The sequence below is a fragment of the Lactuca virosa genome, chromosome 6 (assembly GCF_052849685.1).
Source record: "Lactuca virosa cultivar CGN04683 chromosome 6, Lactuca_virosa_CGN04683_v6, whole genome shotgun sequence".
NCBI lineage: Eukaryota > Viridiplantae > Streptophyta > Magnoliopsida > Asterales > Asteraceae > Lactuca > Lactuca virosa.
In genome coordinates, this window is record NC_136431.1 from 212,483,551 (window position 1) to 212,490,102 (window position 6,552).

Consider the following 6,552-nt stretch of genomic DNA (forward strand, 5'->3'; position numbering starts at 1 on the left):
AGTGATTGAAGATCATAACTTTTACTTTATGTTGGTATAATTGACTATGTTTTTAATCATTGAATTTGTGTGTTTGATTTCAGCCATGAGTAGCTGAATCTAGTTGCTTTTGTTTAGCTAGATGAAGCTTCAACTCATGGATTGGTTTATTAGTTATGGATCTTACTAGTTGCTTAAATGTTTGTGTTTCATTGATAATACCTAGCATGCTAGTATTTGATAATTAAATTGCTTGAATTCATGTTATGTGTAGCTTACTGATTATTAAATTGCATGAACTTGACACCTAGTAATTTAGTGACCGTTAGATTACTAGAGCTAGGATCGGACCAATTTTAGATAAGTAATTAAAATTATTAAATTTGGTTGTGCTGGAGAACATATATTGTGACTATAATTGTGCTTGTTTAATCAATCTTACATAGCTTCATTCATAATTCATAATTGATTATGTGTTAAATTATGTGTGACCATGCATAATTGATACCCGACTGTTAGTGCTATATTATTTGCGAATAGGTCCACTGTCTTATGTCGTAATAATAAGTTAGATAGTTGCTAAAACTAGTAAGTATAATAATTACGCATCAAGTTTTTTGGCGCCGTTGTTGGGGAACGGCTATTTAGTTTAAATTTTATATGCTTTAGATTAATAGATCCTTTTTGTGGGGTAAAACCTGCAAAAAGTTAAATTTTGATCGTTAGTTTTTTTTAGAACTAAACTCACGACGTGAGCCTTAAGCTCACGACGTGAGATCAGTCATTTACGTTTGTTTTCATTTTTCGTTTCTGTTAAGGATTTCTACGACATCAAGATGTGGTAATACCAGCTACAACATGGTGAACGTTCAGTAGGACTTTTTAAGTAGTTTTTGTTCAATTTTACGTTTTTTTTTTTGCAGTAGTACATGACACGTGGATCCAACACACTTTTGATACCACCACTTGAAGATCCAGAGTCATCCCTTCACAAAAAGACGAATAAAAACATAGGAGAAACCAACCCACCAAAGAAGTCACCTTTCAAAGACCTTAAATCAGTTTTCGGAAAGAAGAAGGGGAAGAACGTGGGTGAATCAAGCAATTCAAAGAACGAAAGCAAGTTAGAAACCTTTGTGCAAAATCCTAATCTTCACGAATCTGATTCTGAATCAGAAACCAATAAAGAATAAAGAGAACCGGATGACGAGCCAAAAGACGAGATGGCAAACATTGCCAACATATCCATATAGGCATATAAGAAAAGAATCTGAGAGGACACCGGTCCCGGTCTCGTGCAACCTACAATTCCTGCTATCGCAACATTCGAGCTGAAGGGACATATTCTTTCCGCGCTTAAAGAAGTCCCAGTTTCCAGGAAAGATCATGACGATGCTTACAAGCATCTTGATGAGGTCAATGACATAGTTGATTACTTCAACATCCCAAATGTTCCAAGAGAGACGGTGCTTTTGAGAATGCTTCCCGTTACCTTTAAGGGAGCTGCTAAAGATTGGTTGAAGGCACTACCACCCAGTGGAATTACTATTTGAGCGCAAATGCATGAATAATTCCTAGAACATTTTTTCCCACCTTCTAAAGTTGCTAAACTTAAGAAAGCTATAGTAAATTTCGAGCAACAACCGGGTGAGTCACTCTACGAGGCATGGGAGCGCTACAAAGGATTGATAAGAAATTGTCGCCAAAATGATTTGAATGAACAACAAGAAGTATCAATCTTCTATGATGGGGTAAACGTGATAACAAGGCAACTCCTTGACTCTCAAGGACCGTTAACCAAGAAAAATCCCGGTGAGATTAAGGAATTGATTAAAGAGTTTTCCAAACATTCGTGTGAATACCATAATCCTAGACATGACGGAGCAAAGGGAATTGGGAGTGGCACTTCTGAAGATATGGTTGTTGTTTTAGCTATGCTAAACACTATGGATTAAAGGATGAAAAAGATGGACCAATCCATACATGCTATTCAATTTGGATGTGAAAGATGCAATGGTCCACATCTTACCAAAGATTGCCACATGGACGAGAACGGGAATAAGAAGGCTCAAGTATGCTACTCTAGTGGAGACAAATACGATGAAGATTGGAGGAAGACAAAGAAAGAGTGGTTGCCATATGATGAATATAGAAAGCAAAAAGAAGAAAAATTTAGGCAAACTGGTCGAGGCTTTTACTAAAAAGAGCAACCACCTAAAAAGAAGGTCGATTTAGAGTCCATGCTCACTAGATTCATGGAGGCTTCGGAGAAAAGACATGATGAGACCGATGCGGTGATAAGAGACCAGCAAATTCTCATGAGGGACCAGAAAACTTTGCTAAGGAATCATCAAGCATCAATCCATAACATCGAAGCTCAACTTGGACAACTAACCACTTTGGTTAATGAGCGACTTTCTCCAAAAATTCCCGACAAAAAGCCTCAACCGCAAGTAATGGTGATTGAAACTGAAGAAGGCACCATCTCTGAGTTCCTAGAAGCCCTCGAAGTCGAGCCACATCAGCCCGGACCACAGCCGAAGAAGTAAAAAATCGAAGAAAAAAAACAATGTTAAATTCACGAGCTCACGACGTGAGCGTTTCAAGCTCACGGCGTGGAGTGGGTCTGATAAGAAGAATTTTGTTGATACTCGAGTTTTTCGTCCCCCGCTGTCATTTCCCTCTCGAGCTAATATTCATCAACTAGAGCAGGAACATTTGAAATTTATAAAGCAAGTAAAGGATATTCCAATAAACACTCCTTTTATTGAATCATTGTGCCAAGTTCCTGAATATGCTAAGTTTTTGCAAGACTTACTTGATACTCACCAACAATTAGAAAAGAATTCCAAGGTGATCCTTAGTAAGCAAAGCTCTAGAGTGATAATAGGTGAATTACCAAAGAAAATGGGAGATCCTGGACGCCTCACTCTTCCGTGTGAATTTGGAAATAACATGAAGACTTATGCTTTAGCCGATTCTGGAGCAAGCATAAATTTAATGCCTTACTCGTTCTATCAAAAGCAAAATATTCCAGATTTAAAGACTACTAGAATGACGATTCAAATGACTAATCGTTCAATGACTCATCCTCGAGGCATAGTTGAGGATATATTGGTCAAAATTGGGAAGTTTGTTTTCCAAATTGATTTTGTCGTATTGGATATGAAAAAAGATACCAATGTCCCAATAACTCTTGGTCTCCCTTTACTCAATACTGCTAGAGATTTTGTAGACATTTGTGAGTCCAAACTTACGTTGAGAGTTGGAGATGAAGAAGTTACCTTTGGGGTGGAAGTTGGATTTCAGAATAGTAATGCTCAAGGTGAAGTTTTCAACATAGATGATGAAAATGAGCTTGAAGAATTGGAAAAAGTTAATGGAAGAAGAAATTTAGTGAATTCAACAAGTCAAACGTATGAAGCCAAGAGCATCCATTCCAACAGTTTTGGAAGTTGTTGCTTACAAAACTCCAAAATCTTGGGTGAGTAAGGAGAGTGAAGAAGACTTAGTGTCGAGTGATGAGGAAGAGGTTACTTCAGAAGAAAAACAGTTAACTTTGGATAAGAAGGTTGAATTTATGGGGCTAAAAAGTAAAGACGGTGCAAAACCTAAACTTGTGGTGAATAAAGGGGTAAAAAGGAAGCTTGAAGAGGGTGAAGCTAAGGGTAAAAAGGAAAACTCTAAAAAGGCTTATCTTATGAGGGTGCAGGCTTACAATAAAAGATGGAAGGATCAAAAGGTGCAAATGGTGATGGAAACTCCTGAAAATTCAACGTGAGGTGGCACGGAGTCCGGCTCATGACTCCAACAAAAAGAAGCACTTCTCGGGAGGCAACCCGAGCTCGGTTTGCAATTTTTCTTTTCGTTTTTGCATTTTTGGTTTCTTCATATTAGTTTATCTTTTAGTTTTTATTTGGTTTTTAAGTTTGTTTTTTATTTGGATTGTTTTAAACTTGTAACCAAATTGGGATGGTTGTTTTCTTCATTTCATTATTACTTACTTTGTTGCATATTTAGTGAGTAATCATGAGAAAAGCGAGAAAAATAGATAAGAGAGTATACGAGTTAAGCCGTGTTGTTTAGAGTCGAGAGTCAAGACCCATAATTTTTAATAAGTGTGCGGTTAATCGTGAGAGAAACAAGATTAGCAGTGAGGGAAGAGTCAGCAATTATAGAAGTTTTAGAAGGGTCTTAATCTAGTAAGACATTCAGTTGCATGTTACTTGTTAGAAGAAATTTTTGCAAAAGTAACGATCTGTGAGACCCAGTTCTCACAACGTGGGCATTCATCTCTCACGTTGTGAGATCGAAGATGATTATATTCCGAGCCTGATTTCATACGAAACCACGTCGTGAGTTTTATTCCTCACGTCGTGGGCCATATTTTTCTATGATATTGGAGGCCTTTTATTCCATATTCATGTCATGGCTTACTATTATCATGACTAGAGATATTATTAAGTTGGTTATGACTCTTTCTCTCAACCGTAAAATGTGGCGTATGCTTTCCCACATTGATGAATTATGCTTTGAAGATTTTCTATACTACATTTGTTGAAGATTCAAGTCTCAGATTCACATTTTGTCGGCACATTCACATATCTGATGTGTTGAAGATCCAAGTTCCATTCTCCATAATTGAAGATGTCCATATTCAAGATGTTTGAAGTTTTCCACACGCGTGCTGAAATCGATCTCACCACTATTACCCCAGGGGAGTCTGTTTTCTTTTTCTCCTTTTTCTTGTGTTTAAAATATTTTATGCATAGACTGAGGGCATTGTATGTAATAAGTGTGGGGTAGGGGATCGAAAAAGTAAATGGCTAGAAAATTTTAAAATTTAAAATTTAGGAAATTTAGAAATAGATTTGAAATAATAATCTAAGGTCCCGTTTGATAATTTATTTCCGGGAAAGTGCTATATGGGAAAGTGTTGTATGGGAAAGTTTTCTGACCGGGAAAGAAACGATGTTGTTTGATTGTACATATGATTGATTATGCTGAATGATGAAAAATGACAACACTACCCTGCTGTTGTATAGTGTGATGGATGAAATTGTTGAATAATTATAAAAACCTACAAATTGTCATACAAAATCAAAATTACACAATAATCATTTAAAAATCCAAATTGAATGTCGATTAAGTTGTTTTTAGTTTATTTTTTCATGTTTCTGTAACGTTGTTATTTTTTCTAGCAATTAAAAGTTTTTTATAACTCAACATGTGATTAATAATCCAAGAAAGAAAGAGGTGGGGTTTGGGCACAATTGTCTTTCCAGCCTATTCAGCCGGAAAGATATGGTTTTGGAGCTTTCTAGGAAAGACATATCTTACCGAGAAAGACCCATTTTTTGTGCATATCAAACGGTCTTTCCGATCCATTCAGCCAGAAAGATCTGTTTGGACCTGGAAAATATCTATCAAACGGGGCCTAAAAATTAAATCTAGTGATAATTTAAAAAACTTAAGTTGCAAGTGTTATGTGGGATGATCCAATGTGAGCTTAAATGTTTAATTGAGCCAACATATGTTATAGTATATTTGTGGCTTCCTAAGTCCTAGTGAAAAGTCATGAGATATGAAATTGCTTGAATTCATGTTCTGTGTAGCGTAGTGATTATTAAATTGCATGAACTTGACACCTAGTGATTTAGTGACCATTAGATTACTAGAGCTAGGATTGAACCAATCTTAGATAAGTAATTAAAGTTATTTAATTTGGTTGTGCTGGAGAACATATATTGTGACTATAATTGTGTTTGTTTAATTAATCTTACATAGCTCCATTCATAATTCATAATTGATTATGTGTTAAATCATGTGTGGTCATGCATAGTTCTACATGAATTAGTTAAACATTATTATATTTGGACTTAAATTACTAATAATATAATAATTGGTAACCAACGTGAATTATCCATAATTAGTAGGTAACCATTGAGGAGAAGTGGATTCAAACTAAACAGAAGTGTTTTAGTCATTGATTGAATTTGATAATTAGGTAATCAAGTTTGTCTGAACTTGTAAAATCAGATAAAAACCAATTTAACTTTTTCTTTTCTTAAATTAATTTTTAGTAGATAAATTAGTTAACTAAAACCGTTCCCTGTGTTTGATACCCGACTGTTAGTGCTATATTATTTGCGAATAGGTCCACTTCCTTAAGTCGTAATAATAATTTAGATAGTTGGTAAAACTAGTAGGTATAATAATTACGCATCACCCAACGTACTCTATTTTTCACCCATCACAAGTATGTTGACTTACACCCGGCGTACAGCTTTGTAAGCCTAGCGTAAGGACCTCTTTTGCAAAAAAATTAAAACATAAGGGACTGGAAATGAAAATACCTAACAACCGGTATTACAATTCTCCCCCACTAGAATCATACTTTGCCCTCAAAGTCAGTTTGTGCGAACAGATCAGGATAATGCTCGCGGATCTCATCCTTGGGCTCCCAAGTCCATTCAGAGCCTTTCCGATGCTACCACTGAACTTTGACCAAGTTCACTACCTTGTTCCTCAAGGTCTTCACTTTCCGATCCAAAATCGCCACCGACCTCTCGA

At 36.1% G+C, this 6,552-nt stretch overlaps 1 non-coding gene across 1 annotated transcript; it reads right to left on the reverse strand.

Moving 5' to 3' along the window:
- Positions 1-1,586: 1,586 nt before the first annotated feature.
- Positions 1,587-1,693, reverse strand: LOC145122889 (small nucleolar RNA R71). The gene has a single exon (XR_013714787.1). It is a non-coding gene; the product is annotated as a small nucleolar RNA R71 (small nucleolar RNA).
- Between the last annotated feature and the right edge of the window lie 4,859 nt (positions 1,694-6,552).